The sequence below is a fragment of the Polypterus senegalus genome, chromosome 4 (genome assembly GCF_016835505.1).
Source record: "Polypterus senegalus isolate Bchr_013 chromosome 4, ASM1683550v1, whole genome shotgun sequence".
NCBI classification, from domain to species: Eukaryota; Metazoa; Chordata; class Cladistia; order Polypteriformes; family Polypteridae; genus Polypterus; species Polypterus senegalus.
This window is the reverse complement of record NC_053157.1, coordinates 80,381,066-80,407,602: the sequence shown is the minus strand read 5'-3', so window position 1 is coordinate 80,407,602 and position 26,537 is coordinate 80,381,066. Positions and strand designations below refer to the sequence as shown.

The 26,537-nt window shown below is 37.0% G+C and overlaps 1 protein-coding gene across 6 annotated transcripts in view; it reads right to left on the bottom strand.

Moving 5' to 3' along the window:
• slc7a2 (solute carrier family 7 member 2) overlaps window positions 1–26,537 on the bottom strand; it is a 324,691-nt gene that overhangs the window by 240,961 nt on the left and 57,193 nt on the right. The window lies entirely within an intron of this gene.

Here is a 26,537-nt window from a genome sequence, read left to right as displayed (position 1 = left end):
GGGTGCTGAGCATGCTCATGTCAATCATGAAGAATTCAATGCATCCACTGAACAGTACCCTCACCAGACAGAGGAGCAGTTTCAGCAACAGATTGCAGTCACTGTTCTGCTCCACTGACAGACTGAGGAGATTGTTCCTCCCCCACAATGTGCGACTCATCAATTCCACCCGGTTGGGTTAAACGTTAACACTGCACAAGATAATAGACTGTTATACCTGCCTCACACTCTCCACCTTGCATTTTTAACTTGCACTGCACTTTTATTGTTCTTTAATTAATAGTGTTATCAGTATGCTGCTGCTGGAGTATGTGAATTTCCCCTTGAGGATTAATAAAGTGTCTATCTACTGTATCTATCTATCTATCTATCTATTTCACACAGGTGACATACTGTCAGTAGCCGTGAGCTCTGTCAGATTTTTTAGCCCTTCGCATTTGTCTCTCTAAAGGAGAATTTTAATATTCCTATTAAGTACACACCCTTGCATGATACCTGGCCATTTTACTGTTTCTGTATAAAAGAAAGCCAGGAAGTGCAGTACACGTGTGCACAGTTTACAACCTATTTTACTTATAAAAGCAACTAGCAATTGACAAGTTATATGCTGATCTGCCAATTATGAATAATGAGCAAAAAATCTCCATTTCCATTACACTGCAGATAAACTGGTGCATCACTAAACTGTTTGACATTTTGGCAACCAAAAGCCAAAAGGTGGTCACCAGTTGCCTAGGAATGTCAACCTGGCAAAACATGACACATTCATGGCTTCTCAACAAAATTTTAAACTTTTAAAATATTACATGCTTGCTGCATTTTGATAGTCAGTTGATGTCCTGCCAGTGAAAGATATGGTGAGTTCGGGTGCAATCTTAGCCCATCTTTCCTTTTATCCATTCTGTCTTAGTATAACAAATACAAGACATTGGGCATTTCTATTGTTTATGCAGTCCAGATCACCTGCTTTTCTTCATTCCTGACAGCTGCACAGTATGTATTACTCTTTCATCTGAACACTTGTTCCCTGGCAACTCTTGCACACACAGGACGCCCCAGCCTGATGACTTGAGATGACGTTAGATTTTGTCAAGGCAAATGACAGCCCACTATGACCAAGTTGCTGGGACATTCTACACAAGCAACGAGAGAAATATTATAAGAAAAGTGTGCAAAGAAATGCACTTCTGTTCCAATTGCAAAATGAGGCTGTACATTGGTGACTGTTTCAAAATATATCACACAAAGGACATATACTAAATCTGCATCAGTAGAGCAGTGCACAGTGGATATAACTTTCCTTCTGTAATTAAGCTGGCATTTTGGTATTAACATGTTTCTGTTATGGTGGCGCAGTGGTAGCGCTGCTGCCTCGCAGCTAGGAGACCCGGGTTCGCTTCCCGGGTCCTCCCTGCATGGAGTTTGCATGTTCTCCCCATGTCTCTGTGGGTTTCCTCCCAAAGACATGCAGGTTAGGTGGACTGGCAATTCTAAATTGGCCTTGGTGTGTTTGTGTGTGTCCTGCGGTGGGTTGGCACCCTGCCTGGGATTGGTTCCTGTGTTGGCTGGGATTGGCTCCAGAAGACCCCCGTGACACTGTGTTCGGATTCAGCGGGTTGGAAAATGGATGGATGTTTCTGTTACAGAAAATAACATTTTTTCATGTTGAAAAAGTGCTACTTTTTTGGGTGTTTTTCCGAGGTTGAAACATAGTGCCAAGGAGGTTAATTATTATTCTTCGTCTTACTTTTTAAAGTTTTGCTCTTTTTTATTTTCTGGTCATTTAATCATTTTCTTATTAGGCTTAGCTCAGAACTAAATTTTATACAGGAGCAGCTGCTTCCTATTAGTATTTAATGACATTTGTACCTGCTTCTGAACTGTTTATCACTAATCATCAGTATTTGGATACAATTACAGAAGTAAACTCCACGGAAAAAGGTGAATTAACAAAGAGTATGGTAAAAGAAAGTTAGTATACGGCAAAGAATGCAAATTTCTGAATTCTATTTACATGTAAATACACTAGCACATACTGTATGTCTGAATGCAAAAAAAGACAAAAAAGACTAATTAAATAACTAGGTCATTTAGAAGTCCTGCCTCCCTGGTGTCCACACAATCACGTGCCTCCCTGTTGCGCCATGCTATTGGGCAGCACTCCTCACTGTTTCCCTCTTGTACGTGAAGTCTCAATTGCGTCAAAAAAAATCCCCAGTGAAGTCTTGATTGTGATGATGCAAAGGGGGGTGTCCCATCTTAAAGTTTTGAGCATGTCAAAGTATACTTTTCTCTGTCTACAACGTATGGAAGTTGGGGTTAGAAAACTAATGTTGACTTTCAGTACTGAAAATACAAAAATACTGAAATACCATTTTAAAAATTAGGTTTATCAGTACTTTTTCAGCACCGGTATGTCTCACACTCCTATTAGCATTCCTAAAATAGTATCAGATTCATATTCACAGGTGTTATCTCATTTCTTAATACTTCAAGGCCATTGATACATACACAAGTATCATGTATAATTAACCTTATTCTTTGCTGTCTTGGGTTTGGTGAGAATCTTGGTATAGATTTACAACTATTTACAGTGGGGGTGGGCACGAGGCTGGATTTACCGCCCTGACAGTGCCAGGTGTCTTTCTGAAAAGATAATCTCTGAAATTGTGAAATTGGTGGGGATCTTTATTATTATTTTAATGATTCATTTTCAATATTTGAATTGTAATTATACTTAGTTATAAATTAAAATTATAATACAAACAGATTTTTGACATTTTACTAATAACATCACTTCAATATCAGTAACACATGTGTGCTGCATGCACTTTAAGTATATTGTCGAAACAGCAAGTAAACGTATAGTTTAATCTAATCTGTCAGGTGCATTTTTAAAGAAAAACCTTAAAGTCGCCCATGACTTTCATTACCATATATTTTCCATATGTCCATATGTCAGCAAAGTTAAAAAGAAAACAAAGTGCCTTACTTGCTAATGTTGTGTTTGCAGGAGAACCTAAACGGAGCAACTCTGTTACACCAACAAATTTTGCTAGCTTTAATTCTCCGTTCCATCCATCCATCCATTTTCCAACCCGCTGAATCCGAACACAGGATCACGGGGGTCTGCTGGAGCCAATCCCAGCCAACGCAGGACACAAGGCAGGAACCAATCCCGGGCAGGGCACCAACCCACCGCAGGACACACACAAACACACCCAGCACACACTAGGGCCAATTTCATTTAAATCTGTGGATATACCAGAACAGCCAGCCTGATTGACTATGTCTACTGACCATGTCAAATTTAAGGACTGCAGTTAATAAAATGCCACCACTTATCAGTCACTGGAGCTGTTATTGCTAGTGAATTACAGTTTGTGAGTAATTACAACATTGTTTCCATGTTTTCATACTAACTCCTAGATACACATTGTTTTACCTGTATACTGGAGGGACAAATTGAATATTGCAGCCATTCAGCATAAAGAAGTCTGCAAAATGAACAGGATCACCACACAAAATGAAACACATAAGCACTACTGACAATATGTCACAATATGTCCAATTCATCGATACTTGATAACTTATTCAATTCACTTGAAGGTTGGATGACATAATGTGTTTACACTAGTGCATCTATGGATTACTGGACAGGTGTTCCAGAATAATGGGTGACCCTCCCACTAATTTCAGATGTACAGTAACATAGTGTATTACTTTTAACCCTTTTCTATCATAACTGTCTTTTTAAAATAACATAATTCTTTCTTAATTAAAAGATGCCATTTGTGGTAAATATAAACATATTTAGTGAGAGAAAAGGTGTAGATTGTAGAATTTAGACACAGAACACAGATTCATATTCTCACTAAGCTAAAACTTCATTATGTTTTTGCATATTTACAGACAAAGCTGCAGTTTTTCTTTTCTGTCCCATAATTAAGACAAACACATTTTTCCTCAATCATGTTTGAGGATACACCAGCAAATTTTTCATTGAATAGTTCCGGAGAAACATGCACTATGTTTCTGTAGACATGTTGAACTTATTTGCACAAGTTAATTTCTGGAAACATGTTCCATTGCAAATGATCAGTCAGATGATTCTTCCTTACATGGTCATGAAGTGATAAGTAGTGCTTCCCTTACAGTCTGAAGAGACTGGGTTTGTCATTGTGGTCCAGTCACTGTTTCTGTGGAGCTTGCATGCACTCCCTATTTCTGGAGGAGCTATCTACGTTATGCAGTTTTTCTTTACATCTGTAAAATGCACTAATAAGGTTCTCTAAATTAACCTAGTATTATTGAGTGTATGTGTATGGGGGGTGTATGGTATCCAAAACATGGCTAGGTTCCTGCCATCTAACAGGTCCTGCAAGGATAGCATTTGGCTCATTTTAATGCTCTGATTTATGAAGTATGCATCCAGACACATTTCACTAAAGTCAACTGTCAAAGTGCATGGTCACTTGTCTTCTGACAGTCAAGTTCAAGTTTACTGTCATGGGTAGGAGTCAACATTACAGGTGTCAACTGCATATTGACTGATCCAGCATTTCAAATCAAATTCTTATTTCACTATGAATCTTGAACAAAACATTTACCAGTATAGAAAACTAATAAATGCATTACACCTAGAACACAAAACATGCAAATCTGTACATGCACAGGAAAATGAGATATGTGATTTTCTGTCAATGTATTAGTTCTTTGTACAAGAACTTGTATGTGCACTGTATAAGCAGGCGTTCACCCTTATGACAAATATTACCCAGAGTGATTTGCTGTTCAACATGATTGGTATATTAATATAGCACAGCGTTAACAAGCGTTTTGAAAAATAACAGGTGTGCCTGTACACATACTCAGTAGTACATTTTTCATTAGTTAAAAATGTGTTTCATTCTAAAAGGTAAGTACACATTTTTAATTTCCCCTTGAAGACACATTAGTATAATCTATCAATCTAAATACATTATACCAGGGATGCCCAAGACGTTGATCACGATCGGCTGGTAGATCGCAAAGGTAGTGCAGGTAGATCGCGTTGCATTAAAAAAAATGCATATATCCTCCCTATGACATTTGCCACTTGATTGACATATAGGGTGGCCAGTCTGAGATCTCTTTTCTTCTAACACACTGGTCATCCCACACGCACGATCAAACGCACAAGCTACTGCAAAACTCTGGCTGTGATCTAGTTAGCGTTCCAATTTATATCGACAAAGAAGGGATTTAAAAAAAAATTGGTTTGGGGAGGGTATGGGCTGGATGTGGAATTGGAAGAGGATTTTTTTTCTTACAATGTCACAGTCGAAGTGCGTTTGTCTGATCTGTCAATCTATCATTGCTATTCCAAAGAAGGAAGATGTGGAAAGGCACTTTCGAACTGTTCATAAAAACTACAAAACTGACTTCCTTCCGAAAAGCGATCTCAGAAAGAGAAAGGAGAGGGAACTAAAATCGAAGTTAATCAGACAGCGGTCATTTTTCACTCGGCTGAATTCAAAGGCAAAGGCAGACACACCGAAGCATTATTCCGGGTGATTCACTCAATCATTAAGTATAAGAAGTCCTTCCAAGAGCTACCTCCTTGTCTGCATTATTCGGGTCTACTTATTTATGTGACTCAGCCTTTTCCCACATGTAGATTATTAAATCCAAATACTGTAGTGACCATAAATGTATTGAACTGTTGTGCCATAAAGGTTATTTAGTTATGCAAGGTACAACAACATATATTTTATGTATAAAGTATACTCAGTACAGTATATATATATATATATATATATATATATATATATATATATATACAGTAATCCCTCCTCGATCGCGGGTTTGCTCCAGAACCCCCGCGATAGACTAAAATCCTAAGTAGAAACCATATGTTTGTGTAGTTATTTTTAAATATTTTAAGCCCTTATAAACTCTCCCACACTGTTAACATTATTAGAGCCCTCTAGACATGAAATAACACCCTTTAGTCAAAAGTTTAAACTGTTCTCTATGACAAGACAGAGATGACAGTTCTTTCTCACAATTAAAAAAATGCAAATAGATCTTCTTCTCTTCAGTAGCAGAGAATTTCAGAGGGAGAGAGAGAGAGAGAGCTCGCAAAGAAAAGCAAACAATCAAAAAATCAATACTTGTGCTTTTAAGTTTGCCGCGGCATTTTTATAGGAGTGTTCGTATCTTCTAAGCAAACAGCCTCTGTGCAAACAACCCCTCTGCTCACATCTCCGTCAGGCAGAGAACGCCAGAGAGAGAGCGAGATTAAAGCAACAATCAAAAAATCAATACATGTGCTTTTGTGCTTTTAAATATGCCGAGCACCACAATAAAGCAGCATTTCTTTAGAGGAGCGTCAGTATCTTTTAAGCAAACAGCACCTCTGCTCACAGCCCCTCCGTCAGGCAGAGAATGTCAGAGAGGGTGAGATAGAGGCAGAGACAAGCAAACAAGCTCCGCACGGGATGCATATCTTATAGCATTGAGGAGTTTTAGTTAATATGTAATACATGCTCTGATTGGGTAGCTTCTAAGCCATCCGCCAATAGCGTCCCTTGTATGAAATCAACAGGGCAAACAAACTGAGGAAGCGTGTAGCATAAATTAAAAGACCCACTGTCTGCAGAAATCCACGAACCAGCGAAAAATCTGTGATATATATTTAGATGTGCTTACATTTAAAATCCGCGATAGAGTGAAACCGCGAAAGTCAAAGCGCGATATAGCGAGGGATTACTGTATATATATATATACTGTATATACTAATAAAAGGCAAAGCCCTCACTGACTGACTGACTGACTGACTCACTCTCTCACTCACTCACTCATCACTAATTCTCCAACTTCCCGTGTAGGTAGAAGGCTGAGGTATATAGTGGTCTATGGCCGGCTTGTCATCCCGGCCAATACCCTTAGGCCGCCAGATGGAGGTGCCCCGAAGACCAGCAGGGAATCATGGACAATGGAGTTTTCATCCACAGCCCTGCTGGTTACCACAGGGGCCGCTAGAGGGAGCTGCAGGGAGGAGCAAAGAATATTATTTGCCCTACGCCCCGGAAGTACGTCCGAATCACATGGGCAAGGGGAATGACATTCTTCCAGGGTGAAGAAAAAAGAAGAGTTTTGATCTGAGCCGTAAGTGCTAAGAAGTCACATGAACTGAGGGTTCAGAAGCACTTCCTGGTCACGGACTATAAAAGGACTGTGGCAGCTCCCAGACAGCGAGTGTGGAGGAATTGTTTATGGTGATTATTGTGTATTATTAATGAGTATAGTGGAGAGGAGGATGCTTGGTGCACTGTTGATTAATAAAAAGTCAACTATTTGGACTTTTATCTGGTGTCTGGCGTATTGGACAAGGGTTCAAGGGAGCGATACTGCCCCTATCTGTCACAATATATATATATAGCATTTTTAATGTAGGTAGATCATTTCGACCTGGTCATTTTAAAAGTAGCTCGCAAGCCGAAAAAGTGTGGGCACCCCTGCATTATACCAATATCTAAAGAAATCCTAAGAATTTTTATTTATACTATGATTTAATTTTTTGGCCATAATACCCTGGTCATTAGTATAAAACATGATACTCCAAAACCAATTAAATTTAATTCAGGGTTGCATTGGGCTAGTGCCCATCATGACAGCATTGGGTGAAAGACAGGAATAGCCTTGGAGAGTGTGCTATCCCATTGCTGGGCCCACTCAAGCACACAACAACATTATGTCCAATTTGGAATTGCCAATTAATCTAACCTTGTGATGTAGGAGGAAAATCTCACCTAGAGACATAGGGACACTGTGCAAAATCTATACAGATAACAATTAGAAGCAAGGTTTGAACCCCGGACACTGGATATTTGAGGTGGTGATATAATGTGATAATTGTCCAGCCCGGGTCAGTTGCCATCTAAACTGTTATACATGAAATCTAAACAGAAATGAGAGATCCTTTCAGCTGGTCTGTTTCAAACGAGCACAATTAAAATACTCTACACTGGCATATATTCACTTAAGATCTCAACTACCACTACAATGCATTGGAACAGCAGTACTCATATGTTTAACTTTCTCAAGTGTTGCAAACATGATAATCTACATTATTCTTGATGTTGTAATCATAACAAATAATAATTTCAGGCACAAGCCAGTGAAAATCATCACAGTCTATAATTATCAACATTACTTTACACTTTATACAATACACTTAATACTCAAAGAACATACCAAAGCACATTCGTTTATAAAATATGACAGTTTTCAGCTTCCATTATGTGTAAAGAAATTACATAAAACGTATGAAGTTATTTTTAGAAACAGATTCTTATTTTGTCTTAATCTTCATCTGAGCCTTACAATGGACAATAAACTTTAACCATTTATCATATATTAGTACCAAGTAATCAAATTTTAGGATTAGGATTTTAGGCAAACTGAGACTCAGCCCTGAAAGGAGAGAATACCAGTCCACTGCAGGTGACTACTTGTACACATACCCAAACTCATTCACACTGGAACAAATTGAAATAAGTAGATATTTCATAGCCTGTATGTCTTTGACATGGGGCAGGAACAACAGAGTGCCCAGAAAAAGATCTATTGCATGCATACAAATGGAGAATACATAAACTCCACAGAGAAAGAAGCCAAGCTGGTATTTTAAACAGAATCTCCTGGTGCTGTAAGACAGCAGCCATAACCACTTCATCACTCTACTACATTATTAACACTAGAATTACCAGAGCCTACAAAAAAACTTGTAATTCCGTCCAACCTTAAATCGCTTATTAAATCCCTTCACACCTCTCCGCCAGCGCCCTTTGTCTTCTAAATGTGCTGATAAAGAGAAGCTAGGAGCAGCCGGCTATTCCATCCCCCCACCAATTTAGAACGTGCACAAACTTCTCTCAGCTCATGCCTTGATTGAGTATCTGGGAGTGAAGTGGAGTTTTAGAGTGGAAATAATAGATCGTTGTTTGGAACACACGCATTTCATGTCTGTTCCGTTTCTACAGTAATCTGTGTCAACACATTGTTAAAACAGAAACGTTTTTTATATTGTAGTAGTAGATGACAAAATGTAGGGATAAACTGTATAGTGTATGAAGCCTGAAGTCCAAATAGCAAAGAAACATTTTCACAAGAATAACACAATTGCGCTTTTATTCAAAAATATAACTGCAGAAACAAAAAGCCGCCTTAACATGCGACATTGACACCAGTTTATTGTAACTGCCTCTGTGGTTCAATAGACTCAGCCCCGCTTGGGAATCAAGAGGTCACGAATTCGATCCTGCCCCCTCCGTTTTGAGAAGTAAACTGCTCTTAGTCTTACTGTTTTAGAATAAAAGCATACATTTGATTTCAGTCTGTAACAGCCAGTGCAATTTATGATCCTTGTAAAGGTTAGCTTTTTTTTTTATTCACTTTTCATTCTCTCAGTCGTTCAGAATCAATCCATACAACCCCATCTGACACGGCTGTTTTCACTAAAGACGCGCTTATAGCTCTGCAGTGTACCACGATGCATACTAACGCTAAACCCCCGGTTCTGACACACAAACGCTGGCGAAGCTGCCTTCTTCGTATCTCACCGTCACTTGCTTTTCTTTTTATTCAGTTTTATTGAGTGTTCCTGCCAGTCCCGCATGTTGCTGTATGCTGTTTCTTTTGTACTCCAGGACATGCAGAGGAAAGAATGGTAAAGACCAGTAACTTCGCGCTATATGCAATCATCAGACACTCCCCATCTGCCCGTGTCGTTCAAACACAGGAACATATATTGGTGTAAAAGTATAACAAAAGTGCACTTTTATTCAAGTGCACTTTTTCCATCGCCTTTTCCTGTAAGAAGCAATGTACACACTTCTCTCTATGCTGTGGTTTCTATTACACACCTGAAAGAAAGAGACAATATATGTGAAAATATAATCGCACTAATGCAATATTATTTGAAAGCGAACAGCGTCAGATCGGTGTGAATTTATGCAGGAACTGGAAATTCTCTGATGCGGGACCTTCCCCCAGGGAAGAAAGTACAGTGTCAGGTGCTCATTCAGTGTAATAGAAACCATAGCACAGAGAGGTGTGTACACGGCAACAAGTACACGTGTCGTAAATGTAGGAAGGACGGTCCTTGGGTGTGTGGGAACTGTTAATATTTGAATGTGATGATTTTATATAGCACGGAATGAAAATCTGCACTTCTTAGCATTGCACCATGCAAGCTGTCGTATCAATCGCCTACTGTAACTTGCTTTCTTTTTCTTGGTTATACAGGTAGTTTTGAATAAAAGTGCACTTGTTTTGTTTGCGAAATGAAGTGTCTGCGTGCACTTTTCGTGACATTACACGTGTATTTTCTGAGCATGCCCGCTTGAGCAGTAAAAAGTATTGAAAAGTATAACAAAACAACGGGCAGATGGGGAGTGTCTGATGATTGCATATAGCCAACTTACTGCTCTTTACTATTCTCTCCTCTGCATGCCCTGGAGTACAAAAGAAACAGAATACAGACGCGCTATAGCTCTGCGTTGTACCACGATGCATACTAACGCCCCCCCACCGGTTCTGACACACAGACGCTGGCGAAGCTGCCTTCTTCGTATCTCACCGTCACTTGATTTTCTTTTTATTCAGTTTTATTGAGTGTTCCTGCCAGTCCCCGCATGTTGCTGTATGCTGGATATTTTCACATGTATTGTCTCTTTCTTTCAGGTGTGTAATAGAAACCACAGCATAGAGAGAAGTGTGTACATTGCTTCTTACAGGAAAAGGCGATGGAAAAAGCGCACTTGAATAAAAGTGCACTTTGTTATACTTTTACACCAATATATGTTCCTGTGTTTGAACGACACGGGCAGATGGGGAGTGTCTGATGATTGCATATAGCGCCGAAGTTACTGGTCTTTACCATTCTTTCCTCTGCATGTCCTGGAGTACAAAAGAAACAGCATACAGCAACATGCGGGGACTGGCAGGAACACTCAATAAAACTGAATAAAAAGAAAAGCAAGTGACGGTGAGATACGAAGAAGGCAGCTTCGCCAGCGCTTGTGTGTCAGAACCGGGGGGCGTTAGTATGCATCGTGGTACACTGCAGAGCTATAGCGCCTTTAGTGAAAACAGCCGTGTCAGATGGGGTTGTATGGATTGATTCTGAACGCGACTGAGAGAATGAAAAGTGAATAAAAAAAAAGCTAACCTTTACAAGGATCATAAATTGCACCGGCTGTTACAGACTGAAATTAAATGTATGCTTTTATTCTAAAACAGTAAGACTAAGAGCAGTTTACTTCTCAAAACGGAGAAGCGCAGGATTGAACTCGTGACTTCTTGATTCCCAAACAGGGGCAGATTCTATTGAACTACAGAGGCAGTTACAATAAACTACTGTCAATGTCACATGTTAAGGCGGCTTTTTGTTTCTGCAGTTATATTTTTGAATAAAAGCGCAATTGTGTTATTCTTGTGAAAATGTTTCTTTGCTATTTGGACTTCAGGCTTCATACACTATATAGTTTATGCCTACATTTTGTCATCTACTACTAGAATATAAAAAACGTTTCTGTTTTAACAATGTGTTGACACAGATTACTGTAGAAACGGAACAGACATGAAATGCTTGTGTTCCAAATAACAATCTATTATTTCCACTCTAAAACTCCACTTCACTCCCAGATACTCAATCAAACTGAAGTTCGTGCACGTTCTAAATTGGTGGGGGGATGGAATAGCCGGCTGCTCCAAGCTTCTCTTTATCAGCACATTTAGAAGACAAAGGACGCTGGCGGAGAGGTGTGAAGGGATTTAAGAAGCAGTTTAAGGTGGGACGGAATTACAAGTTTTTTCGTAGGCTCTGGTAATTATAGTGTTAAAAAACTAGTAACTATAATAAAGATGTACATTTTTTTTCAAATGATTGCACTGGCGCCCCATCCACAGCTCAGTCCTCTCTTGTTTTAATACTGCTGTGATAGGCTCCAGTTCTCATGACCCTAAGCTAGATTAAGTAGGTTTGAGAATGATATTTTATGTTAAGGACTAAGAACCTTTTTTTTTTATTGTTCACCTGTTCACCATCTTATGGCACGTGCAGATTCTCTGAATGTCCTCCAGGTACTTCAGTTTCACACTACTTCTCAAAGATATGTGTCAGGTTAATTCAATTTGTTATTGTTTAGTGTCCTTTACTGAATTAGTCTTCTACAATTCAACAGCACTGAGATTCAAACCCCAGCTCAATCACTGTCTGGTAGGAATTCATAAGTTCTCCCCATTTATGTACTGTTTTTTTTTTTTTGTTGAGCACTCCACTTTAGGTCCTGTACCCAAAGAACTGCACTTTAAGTTGACTGACAACTCTAGACTGGCCCGATATTAACAAAGTACAAGTGACCCTTCTCTTGACTGGTACTATTAGGACAGCCTTCTGACTTGCACATGATGCGTCTAGAATAGGTTCCAGCTCACAGGTTCAAGCAACCCATCACCCTACAATTGGATAACGCAGGTTCAGATAATGAACAGAACAGATTTAGTGTAGAAGCAATAGCTTCCCTTATATATATACCGTGCATTTCATTTTACAATACTGTAGCATAAGAGATAGACTGTGTCAGTTTAAGGCTACAGGAAAACAGGTGCAATATAAAATATACTTTGTTTGATCACAGAGGAGAATAAAAACATTCTACTTCAGACTCATGTACAATATATCCATTAATGTAATATGCTTTTTGTTTTACAATAGCACTCTGAAAATTTCAAATTATCAAAAAAAAAAACAAATAAAATGTTAAATATACCTGTACCATCTTCCATTTGCACTGATAACTGTATTCCGGCTAAAAGAAGGATTGGCTTCAAAAGGACAAATCTCAGAGCAAAGAATGGAAGAAAATGGCTTGACTGGTCAGCTGACAGAGACGTTGCCAAATGCAGAAGCGTACAAAGACCAATTATTCATTTCTGAACCACTAGGGAAGGTGCACCATAAATCTGAAATAGATTTTAGGAGGTTTTACTTAGTCACACTTTGTTGGAGACATTGTAAGGTCTCACGTGACTCTGGGGTGAAATCAGTGCTTGTTATTTTTTTCCAAAACTAACTGAAGCCAGATCATTGGATTGCAACATTTTCAATAGCTGACGTAACTGACCTAAAGCTTTTGCCAAGGAAAATGTTTTCAGAGAGATATTTTCACTAGCCATTCAAATTCTAGAATTTGAAGACCATTTTCAGATTATTTATTAATTATTAAAAGTGTTGGTAAATTTAAAACAGGGTAATAAAGATCAAAAACAATTAACAAAAAGAGAAGTACACAATCTAAACCATTAACTATGTTTCAGAAAACAGCTTATAAAAATAGTATGGTGTCTCGTTGTCAAATAATATCATATTCATTTCATTGATGTTAATTACATATGAATACATAGCAACAAGTGAATACAAGTTAGTGTGCATTTGTTTAAGCAAATGTTGAGTTTGCCAATTACAATAAAGTATTAATTGAGTGACTTTTAATATACTTTATTGACTGTCAAAATTTAGTTGCAATGAAAAAATTGTTTCCATAAAGCATACAATACTAAATCTTACTTAAAACAGATCACATACCCCGTCATGCACCTGGAAAAGAAAGAAAGCAAGCAAGCAAGCAAGCAAGCAAGCAAGCAAGCAAGAAAGAAAGAAAGAAAGAAAGAAAGAAAGAAAGAAAGAAAGAAAGAAAGAAAGAAGTTAAAGTAACTGCTCTAAGAAGCTGTAGTGTCCAACAGGTAGGCAATATTTTATTAAGCTCACAAAGGGTCTTACTATACAGTAGTACCACAGTTGCTAAGATATCATGTAGTGCTGGGCGGTATACCGGTTCATACCGAAAACCGTTTTTTATTTTTGTTATGATATGGATTTTTCTTATACCGCAACACCGGTTTAAATTGCCTAAACGACATTCAGAACGTGGCACAGCAGGAAACTGTTCAAGGGGGGACCTTTTCAGTGCTACACCGCTAATCATATAAAACGGAGTACATATGTTAGTGGAAGTGTTGCGCAGGGGCTCTTTTTCACTGCTACACCACTAAATAGGCATGCAACGGAGTACATACAGTAGTGTAGGTATTGCACTGTGAAAAAGGACAGAGAATATTCCGAAACTGAAGCTGTAGCTGACGATAAGGTTGAACATGATGACACAAAAGAACTTTTGCTGAAAAAAAGGAGTCATGCCCGTTGCCTGGAGATACTTTCGTTTTAAAAGGTCGGATGTGGACCATTATGTTCAAAAGTGTGACTACTGTTTCTATACTACTGGATAATACTGCAAGCCAAGTTGAACTTGTTTTATTTTTTTTAATACAATGTAATGTACCTGGGTACAGTGTAATAGTGTGTCGACATGTTGACTTTATTCTCAACATTTCTACTTTATTCTCTCCGTTTATGTCAAGATTAAAGTCGACATGTTGACTTTATTCTTGTAATTTGTCATTAAAGTAGAACATTGTTACTAAACTTCATCATAAAATGAATATTTAATTTACTATATTTTCTCAAACTCGTTATATAGCACATTAGTTGCTTTGTGTTAAGTGTTCCCCAAGCCATGTTAAATCAGTATGTGCTTCTTAAACAGACTTCCTCTTGTACTGAGGAGGCGCCGGCAGCGATCGTCGCACAGAATACATTCACTTCATGATATTCCTGCTCCCTGAACATTTAGAATGCTAAGATAAATACTTGATATAATTTTCAGGATGAAATGCATTAAAGCATGTATTAATCATGTGGGGGCACGGCAGCGTGGAGGTTGCACTGCTGCCTTGCAGCAAGGCGGTCTCGGGTGTACCCTGCCTTAAATTGGCATGTTTTTCTGGTGGGTTTACTCGGTGTGCTTCAGTTTCCTTTCAAAGTCATGTAGGATGTGGGGTTTTATTATGCTATATTGACCTTAGTGTATGTGTTGCTCGTATTCAACCCTGTGATGTGTTAGCATTCAGGATTTGCTCCTACCTCGCACACAATGCTTGCTGGGATGGGCGCAACCCTGAATGGATGTCATAATTAAACATGTATAACAAAGATTGTTTTAAAGTTCTGAACACTACGTGGGCTAGGTTTATAACTAGCATTAATTTCACAAAGACGTTTATCGTGTGGTGATTGGTTAGATGGTGAAAGAAAAAGGGAGGATAGGAGCTGAGAGTTTGGTACGTCAGACAGACAGCACGCATGCAATAAAGAAAACCCGCTCAGAAGAACATCCATTGAATTCTGTATTCGTGTCTATGATCTCCAGATCACAAACCCAACATTTACACAATATTTAAGTTCAACCTGTGCAATACCCATTCATACATCCAGTTTTTTGGAGCCTCGTCACATCTGCCATAAAGTACTCTACACTGAACATACACCTGGGGACCCTTTACTGCGAGGAAGCAGCACTACCGCCACACTACTATGCATGTTTAATACATGCTTTAATGCATTTCATCATGAAAATGATATCAAGTATATATCTTAGCATGCTAAATTTTCAGAGAGCAGGAAAATCATGAAGTGAATGGATTCTGTGCGGTGATCGCTGCCGGCGCCTCCTCTTAGTGCGGAGGAAGTCAGTTTAAGAAGCGTAGTGATTAACAACTGGGTCGGGGAACACTTAACACACAAGCATTTAATGTGCTAATTTACCTTATGACGGGGTTTAAGAAAATCTGGTAAATTAAACATTGATTTCAGGATGAAGTTTAGTTTACGACATTCTACTTTAATTATAAAATAAACTATGAGAATAAAGTGGAAATGTCGACTTTAATCTCGACATAAGCGTCAAAATTAAAGTGGAAATGTCAAGAATAAAGTCAACAGGTCGACTTTATTCTCGACATATAGTTTTTTTTTCTTCACCGTGGCCCTAATACGATTCCGTAGACCTATACCACAAATAACATTATAAATGCTAGTTGCAGATTTATAATTTATGTATATAGCTTAGCTTGAAACATGGTCCATATTAATGTAATTTGGCTAAATGATGGTTCAGTTGGTAAAGATGTCATCACCAAGTTGCACTTGTTTTATTTTATTTTATTTTTATTTGGTGAATACTGTGTAATGCATCTGAGCTCGAAGTCTTGAAGTAATAGTATTATTACTGGAAGTTGCACAATTATTTATTTTATTGTTATTATTTATTAGTTTAAATATTATGCAGTTTAATGATGGTAAAGTTGTTTAAAAAATCACTTTGACATGTCAGTAGACACAGATTGTTAATATTAACAGAAAGTGTAGTTGGTTAACAAAAAATATTTACTATTTATTCCTTTTCTAAGACATGTTCAGTGAAATACAACTTTTGACAAGCGCCTCTGGATATATTACTATGTCTAAATGCTTCTTTGGATGGTTGAAAATATGTTGTCAAAATTATAGTTTAAGTTGTTTGCAAAATTTGTTCAATAAAAAGGTTCTATATTTTGACTGCATCTGTCATGCAATGTGATTCCTTCTCCTCATTAGTGCCACCCCCTTGAAAACTATCACTTTTTAATACTTGTGTCCACATTAAAATGTTTTTTTATGTACAATGTACAATTCTCATGACAGTGGAATAGGCTATTCTTAGCCAGTCTACTGCAGTAATTGCAGTGGAAAATGTCGTTAGCATCCACTCATGCATAGGAAAAAAAAAAACGTTGAATACCGTGAAACCGGGATAATTTTGAAAAATACTGTGATACAGAATTTTGGTCATACCACCCAGAACTAATATCATGTTGCAAAACCTCTCCTCAATAAGTTATTTTAAAATTCTAGCCACATAAAGGCTCTTAGCAATTCTGCATTATTTCAATATGAACCATTAAAAAAACAATTTATACTTAACAGCAGGCATTATGAAAGATTTTGGGGTCACTAATTTTAATGCTTAATCATAACTCAAATCATGGTTGAAGAAAACTCTATAAATTGATTTTAAACAGGTAGAAGCACTGCAAGAATTCGCAGAGTTTCCTCATAATCTTGAAGTTTGGAGATAACACACCATAATCTTAAAGGAATACTCCATCCAAAGGTATTTTTTTATATGGTGCCTACCTCATGTAGTTTGTAGTGGTGGCCTAGAAAAATGCTTAATCTTATGTTTCAGTGCGGAAAAGACAAAGATCCAATTTAATTAGGACCAAACAGTGACCAATAGCAGTGGACAATAGCAAACAATGTGAAGAACATTCTTGCATAATGTGAAGACTAAGACTGTACATAATATACCAAATGACATCTCATCTTTCTTGACTAGTGCTCTGCAAAGCTTACATTACAAGCCAACATCCTAATATTCATAACAACTACTAAATAATTTATGTTTAACTTTGACCAAAGGAATAGTGTAAGAAACATATCTTAGATTTAATTTCCTTATATGTATACTCATAAAAATGCCAAAGTTAAATTGTAGTGAATTGGTTTTGTCTCCCTTTTTCTACTTTATGATTATGACTGCAAGGTTATACTAATTTCCCTGAAGTATTGACCAGGAAATGTATTTAGCAAAACTTCCATTAAAGGCATTTTGTATATTAATATTTGAGCTATGACAAATTTTTTTAGACTTCACAGCAGGATTTTGTCAGTGAAAATGGCTTAAACTTGCACATATGGGTAAAGAGCAGATAATGCTCTAAACTTGTAGGTGTGAGGTTCTCTATGAATGAAGGTGTGGTGTACCCAGAATGCTAAAGAATATTCAACAATGAATAAAGCCTTCTGTTAAGTTAAGAAGATAGAAAAATGAATTCTGTTTTCACAGGCTTTGAGAAAAACAAGGTATAAATGACATTTCACCAGAACTGAGTAATAAAATTATCTCAGAATTCTTCCACTGGAAAATATGATAAGAGTACTGGACAAAAGGCATTAATTGATTTTTGTGCATATTAATAACTTTAGCAAGGCAAAGTAGCAGTAGCTCTAGGAAGTAATTTTGGACTATTCCTCACAGTTTTACAGATATAACAGAAAAAAAGCCACTGCCGGATATCCAAGCAAACACAAAAGGTACAAATATCAAAATGGATATAAAACTGATTAAGAAATACAGGCAGAAACTATCCTGTTGTAGTCTCATCTGAGCTAAGATATTTACATAGATTGATGCAATGATAGTAAAACATTCTAAAAGAGATAATGCCTCAAGATATTGTTTGTTTTACCTGAAACTGTGCACATACAGGGATTTATGTACTGTAAAATAAAAAGGTACACTCGATGTATGTAATGAACTTTAAGCAGGTGAAAGGCAGAATAATGCACTGGTGAGTAAAATTAGGCTAACAAGGGAGGATTACGGCATACATAAAAACCATTAATGAGAAAACGGGAATATTATTATCAAATGCTATGAAGAAATTTGATGTGAACATAGAAGACTTCTTCCTTTCAATCAAAACTCTTTTTTTACTGAACCAGTCATGTTATTTATCGAAACATTCACAAGATTTACTGTTTATTCCCATTTATGCTATTCAAGTTCAAAATTCAGACTTTTGCAATCTCTCAGCTAGATTACTGCAACTCTCTCCTGGCAGGACTCCCAGCACCTACTCCCTGATCTCTGATACAGCTGCCTACAACATTTATCCAAGGGACTTCCAAATACAGCTAGGATCCATTTCCATTTTTCCTTATATATAGTTTAAATTCAAATTGCAATTTCATGTCAAAATCTTATGAAGTGCATGATTTACATATAAACTGCATGTTACACATTATTGTGTGTTTGTGATTTAGAAAGCAATTACTATACTGAGCATATATAATTATACATTGAATGTGAATCAAAAATGGACACAGATCACCAAAAGTGATCTAGCCCACCTAAGCATTAAATAAATATGAAAAAGTGTAGCAGTGTCACATTTGTTTCTTGGATTTTTAACAAAATATAGTTGTATGTAAACCATGTTTAAAGCTGGATTTTACAAAACTGAGTAAGGCCACAAACTTACCCAATCACTGTAGACAAAACAAAGTGGTATATTACAAAGAAACTACTAACTGACACACTGACTATTCCCACCACCAAGAGTCCACCAATTACACCAAAATCAGTAATAGCCATATTGTTTATGAAATTTCTGAGGAGAGAAATCGCTAACATTGTGGCACAATTCTAAAAAAGAGGTCTTTTTATAGTCTCAGCATACATGTTAACAATTGAAGGCAAGAGGTTTATATGAAAAATATACACTCAGAATTGGTTGAGCCAAGGGTTTTCAACCTGATGCTTTATGAAAGTGACAGTTTGGCATCCATCAAAAAATCACTTAAAATCTCCATATATTGTTCACTTTTCACCTATCACTTTTGAACTAGAAATCTAGTGCTATGTCTTAGCCTGACAATTTTCTACAAAGCTAAAGATTGTAAATTGTAAAATATATACAGGCATCATGGCTTCCCAGTGATCACTTTCATAAATGTAGTAACCAAGGCGTAAAATGCATGCGAGATGGAATGAAAATATGAAATGATTGCTAAAGTTTGTGCAAAAACAAATAGTGGAAGCAATCTGATTGCTGGAAGTAAAGATGTGAGCCTAACTATCATGTTTTAGCTAATCTTCTCACCATGACACTCGTAAACGTACTTATTTATTAACTGCAATCAAAAATGAATGAAGTGTGTACATAAAAACTTTACTGCCATAATTTCAGAGTCTTGGAAATTCAATCAGTGAGGCTCATACGAATTCAATATCAATACAAACATACAACATAATGAAATCAATTTTTCATCAAATCATTTTTTTTTCAAAATAAGTCAAGCTATAGTAATTTACCAGCCAAATACAAATGTTATTAGATTATCCATATTTAACTGTGATTATCTGACTGATACAAACAGGACAAACCAAATATGAACCCAAGTATGGGTTTCTGAAAATGTCAAGTCATATGTCTGTCTGCTTTCCTTTCACTCCCAAAGGTACCAACCTTGATGGAAGCCATTAAATTATAGACGACCTTGCCTACCTCTCTAGCAACCACTTTGAAGAAGAATGTATTTCATCCAGGGGTGACTTCTATTATTTTTCTGAAAATCTAATTGAAATTACTTAATCCCATGATTTCAGAACAATTTAAAGGTGTGAACCTTTGAAAACATTGTCTAGAAATGCTACAAATAGCTTTGTTTCACCTGAAAAGCATAATTTCTACAGCACAAAATACAGGAATATTAAGAAAGATATCCTAATTTCTAGATTTGCAGTTTATATAGGTAATTATATTGACAATGGTAACTGATTAATCTACCAATTATTTTGACGATTAAAGTTGTGTTTTTAAAGGTTTAGCATTAAAAAATGTATTTAACTGAACAGTAACAAACAAGCTTGGTACTTCCAGGTCTCCACAATACACTACTGCAAAAATGTAAACTACAGCAGTGTCTGAACTACAGGGTTTTGATCCATTTTTGGGACACATGATGCCACCAGTGGGTTGTGATTTGCCATTGTTTATAATGTAAGAAAGTCACAGTAGGTTACAAGTGGGTCACCACTCTGACAATCGTACATGATCCCACCTTGCTCTGAAGATCACCAAGGCCTCCATGGCTTTACCTGATGAACCAAAGAGCACTGATCGCATAAAATTTCCCCACCTCTCCGGTCTGCTGATCATCAATCGCCCCAATACTGAGTTGTAAACACACTTACATGGGAAAAGTTGGTTGTGAAACCAAAAAGGTTCAGAAACACTTAACTACAGAACCTTAAAAGAACTTTAATAGAATATAAACACTATGTAGCATACACACATATGATATTAAAAGTGAGTGTGTGTATACATATGTATACACAATTAATATAGAATTCCTAAGAACTGGTGTATTTAATGTTATAAAAATGTGTATTTTATAATATTCAAAAACTCTTCACTGAAAAACATACTTGTTTGTTTTAATTAACTTTTAATTAACTAAAATACAATGGAAAAAATATTATTACCATCTCTCTATTTAGTTCACTGAACTCAGTGTTTCTATTAAGAACAGTAAGCACATGAACATGCTTTGGACCAAAATTTGCTTGATGTTTGGATACAATGTTAACTGCTGGAGAGAACAAGCACCCTCATGGCATGGAATAAGCAGGAATGAAAAGAAAAGATTTAGCCAAGATGGCACATAATTGATTTCAAGATGAGAATTTTCTGTCATCTGTACTTTAGCAAAAGTGCTGCAGCCATATATTTTCATTTATTACTAAATACTTTCTCTCTTAATGATTTTAGTAGCAAAGCTATTTTTCATCTTCTTTTTAATAATAAAAGAAATAAGAATTCAGTGCTTTGCAATGCATTAAGTTTAGAAGCAGATTTCAGTATCTCCTTCTACAGGATGAGGGAATCTTTATTTGGCAATGAATGGACTATCAGCCTAGAATTCATTTACACACTGAATGGCTTTGATTTTATATGTAGGAAAAATGCTAAATAAAATCTGAATAAGCCACAAACCAGTCTTAACCTGAATATAAATATTACTGGACCCAAAATTGCTAGTTGGATTTTTGAGGTGAAACATCAATGCTATATCAAAGCTCTGAGAACTTCAGTAACATTGCTTCTTATGAACTTTCAGACTTGAAGCTCCAACTTCACAAGGTATTCACGAGAAACTTTTAACTCTGAAACTTGTATTTGCCATCTGTCCGGTAACATGTGAATGAGACATGTGTACTGTGTTTTGTTGTGAATAAGAGCCTTTTACCATTCACACCATAAAATTAAAGCACATTCTATACTAGCTGTTTCTGGAGTAATATAAAAATGATTTCATAACAAATTTTTTTTTCAAATATAAATAATTTTCAGAATTATGAAATATATCGAATATTTGTTCCAGATCTAATGATTTCTTTTTGTAAATTCTCTGTTTGTTTGAAGTATGTAAATACATTTTCAGCAAGTAAATTTCCAATGTATTCAAAACTAATATTTGACTAGTGGCACTAAAGTGGCAATTGCATTCATTGACTTTTTTGTCTGGCACAGTTCTATGCAAACTTGCTTACTTGAGAAAAAATGCTGGGAAAAATGCTCCACAAAGATTCTGGTGTATGAAACCACTGTCATTGCCTTTACAAATATACAAATCATAATGTCACACATTAATATGAGAGCACAAATTCCTACAGTTTAGCATGAAAGTGGAAGAATAATGTTATGTGGATGATTCTCTGATTCACAGTTTAGAAAACAAGAGCCAAGCACAGGAAACGTACACCAGTAGTGACCCAAAGTAAACAATGTATCTTAAAGTTAAGAGCCTACCCTTTAAAAAAGTGTACAGTTGAATTTAGTTTGGTGGGGGTTAACAAGTTAACGTTCATTATGGATTCCATCCAGCAAATTATTAAAGATTCCAAGAAACTAGCATGTCCTGCTGTTGAAAGCTTGCAAAAAGTTACCCTAATAGACTCACTATAATTTCTGTAAAAACGGCTGCTTCTAAATATTGATTAAAGAGCTGTGAATATTGTTATGCTAGTTTATGTTCTAGTACGCATAACTTAATTAAGCTTAACTAAATACTTGTTGGGCAACCCTGTTATTGTTGCTGCTTCAATGATCCAGAAATCTAGCTTTGAATCCTGCACCCAATTATTGCTCATGTCAAGTTTCAACTTTCCCCTGAGGTATGAATTGGTTTTCCTCCCTAATTCCCCAAGCACATGCAGATATGGTTAACTCATAATGCCCCATGTGGATGGGTCACGATGAATTGGCTTTCTGCCTAGCACCTAATTAGGGCGGCAACTAATGATTATTTTGGTAGTCGACTAATCATTCAATTTATTTTTCGATTAGTCACGATTACTTCATGCCTGACTATTTTGATGCCTGCAACCTGTGGTTGCACATCCTGTTCTGGGCTCCAGTGCACGTCTTACCTCATCTGCTCACGTCTGTCAACCTGTGAATGTCACCCTGATGTCTCTGCATTAACACAATTAAAATTAATAATAATCAAATTAAAATAACAAACAGTGAAATATATGAATTTGAAAATAATCAGGGGCCTCATGCATAATACCGTGTGTAGAATTCACACTATATAACATGACGTAAGCACAAAAGCCGAAATATGCTTACGCACAGAAGAATCCAGATGCAGGAATCTGTGCGTACGCAAACTTCCACGTTCTTCCGCTCCATAAATCCCGGTTAGCGTGAAAAGTAACGCACGTGCACGCGCCTGCTGTCCCACCCCAATTCCTCCCAGAATTACGCCTCTTTGAATATGCAAATCAATATAAATCGCCCTTAAGCTCAGCCTTCTGTGAAAAGACTATGGGAAAAGCATGGGGGAAAATATAAGAATTTCAGCTAATACCAAGTGGAGGCAAAGGAAAAACATACTATTTGTTGATTTAAACAGTAGTATAATCAACAAAAGGAAGTTGATCGAGTGGCATAGAATTTAGGAGAAACTCGAAAGCTTAAGTTCACAAAGTCGCACAGTACCAAAATAAATAAGAAGTCACATATCAAAGTCACAGTGAAAAGGCGAGTTGTAGCCCACAGTCTGAGCTTATTAGGGTATAGACAAAAAAAATAGGCACACAGTGGGAAAACAGCACGAAATGTCAACTTCAATCTCGAAATTTCCACTTTAATCATGTAGTTTATTTTGTCATTAAAGTAGAACATCATAAACTTCATCTTAAAATCATTTAATTTACTAGTTTCTCAAATCCCATCGTAACTAAAGTAGCATGTTAATGCCTTGTTTCGTATTTGATCTTCAATGTGCTCTATGTGTGTGAATCACTACGTGCTTCCGTTCTTTCTCTTTCTCCGACAGGACACAGAATCCATTACATTCGTGATACTACAGCTCTCTCAATAATTAAAATACTGACATGTATACATGATATCATTTTCATGATGATTGGAATGAAAGCATGTTATTAAACATGGGAACACGGCGCAGTGATTGTTCATGTCTCACACAAGATGCTGCTGCACCATGAGCGACCTTCGATGAAATAATTTATTGTAGCAGTACTGTCTTTTTCAAAAGTACTAACCTCCAATTCCTGTCCTTACTTTTCTTTCCACAAATACCCAATCGCCACACAATCAGCTCTGTAATAGACGTTAAGCCATCTGTAAGCTTACAACGACGATTCTTCAAAACTTTTAAGGAACACTGAAATATCTTCATAGTACATGTTTAATTATTCTACCCATCTATCCTTCCAGTGTCACGCCAGCCTCAGCAAATATACAGCGCAAGGCACGAACAATACGTGAACTTGCTAGCGGTGCGGCACTGTGTCCTCACATGTTTAATTATTAACAATACAGATTATTAAAATGAAGTTAAAGTTTTATCTGTATAATATAATCAACATATTTTGCTACTTTTCATCTTAAAAATGATATCGTCATCATATGTAAATACGCGCTTTATAAAGTGGAGCAGGTTGTGCAATATTATAAACGTAGTGCAAGTTTACAGTGGGGTAATTGTACTTATAAGTACAAACAGTTCTACAAGGAGCAATTGATTGAGTACGTTTATAGTTCTTGGAATGAAACTGTTTCAAAACCGCGAGGTCCATACAGGAAAGGCTTTGAAACATTCTGCCGTTGCTGAGGCAGCATGTGCTTGATGCTGTATACCGATAATTCTCTTTCCGATCAGCTGCTGCTGTGATTCCCCACTCAGATACAGTGATATAAATACTCCAAGTGGTGCAGTGAGAGTAATATGGAAAAAGATGATCTGCTGTGGCAACCCTTAAAGGGAGCAGCTGAAAGAAGAAAAAGAAGCAGAAGATGGTGCAATGAGAGTAATAACACTAAAGCAGTTATGGTATTTGAAATACTATGGCTATTCCCTGGGCCATTATATTGTTACAGGTTAATTACAATCAGATGCATTACACTAATAAACAATATGCGGTTTGTTTCAGTGTATTTATAAGTCGTGTCAGGAATGTGGTTCTAAGAAATAAAGGGTAACCACACAGGAACAGTAGCACTCCTCTGACACTGGGTGCCGCCAGTCTGCAAAACCGAACGGAGAACTTGCGTACGACAGGGTATAAGGTACTGTGGAAAAGTGTATGGCTTTACGCCAAGTGCAGGTTTTATACATCGCGATTTGAACATGGAAACATTCTTACGCGATATTTCTGTGCGTACTCACCATTTACACATGAGGCCCCAGATGTTTTTATATTAGTGTGACCATCACAATAAAAAAGAAATACATTAAACAATACAAACTAAAGTGCACATAGTCTTTAAACAAAAAAAGTGCATTTAACTTAACAAAAAAATACATTGTTAAAACTGAAATGTTTTTCATATTTTAGTAATAAATGACAAAATGTAGACATAAACTATATAATGTGTAAAGCCTGAAGTGAAAAGATCAAACAAACACTTTTACAAAAGGTTCAAGGACGATACAATAGCTTCTGTGGTGCAGCGGTAAGAATTGCTGACTTATAATCAAGATTCCCCCGGCTCGCTCCTGACTGCCTCGTATATTTACCATTTTGAGTAGTGAGTTGCTCTTATTGTTAATATTATACAATAAACTTATACATTTGATTTGCGTCTGTAACAGCCACTGTAAATGTATAGTACTTGTAAAAGGTACCTTTTTTTCACTTTTATCCTCTCAGTCAAGATCACGATACATAACTGTAGATGTAAGTGGTGTTTTGAGACAATCGAACTGGAAATTCTCTGATCTGGATGGACAAAAGCTGACACACAAACGCTGGCGAATCTGCCTTCTTCGTATCTCATTGTGAATTGATTTTTTTTATTCAATTTTATTGAGTGTTCCTGTTTACGATGAATTAGTATGCGCCTTATGGCCCATGATGTCAAAGCTGCACTGACAAAAAAACAGAGACATAGGTATATATGATATTTGGAATTATTCATTTTATGACCTTATAGTACATTTCGGAAAATATTGTGGCACGGATGCAACATTATTCATATTCATTCGCGTACCTTCTTGCAGTTGTAATCAGTTTTTTTCTCCCAATCTTGCCCAGTCTGCACAAGACTCCAGGACATACAGAGGAAAGAATGAGCCATGAATGCTCTTCTTTTCTCAGTGGACCCCGTATATGCCTTGCACAGTACATGTGCATTGATCGCGGCCAGGTCAAGCTTGTTATAGCGCAAGCAACCGGCCACCAGCATGCTCCTGCTAGCACTGAATAAGCTCACACCTTCTGGTGTCAGCAGCACCGGGAAAAAAAAAGAAAGACAAATATATGTGACATTTTGAAGAAATCATTGGATGACCTGAATAGTACCAATCAGAAAACATCATCGCACTAATGTAATATTATTTGAAAACGAACAGATCAGGTGTAAATCTGTTACTTGTAAAACTTAGCTTTTTTCACTTTTATTTTCTCAATCTCGTTCACGCTCTCCCTCCCCTCCTGATTCGACCCTAACTA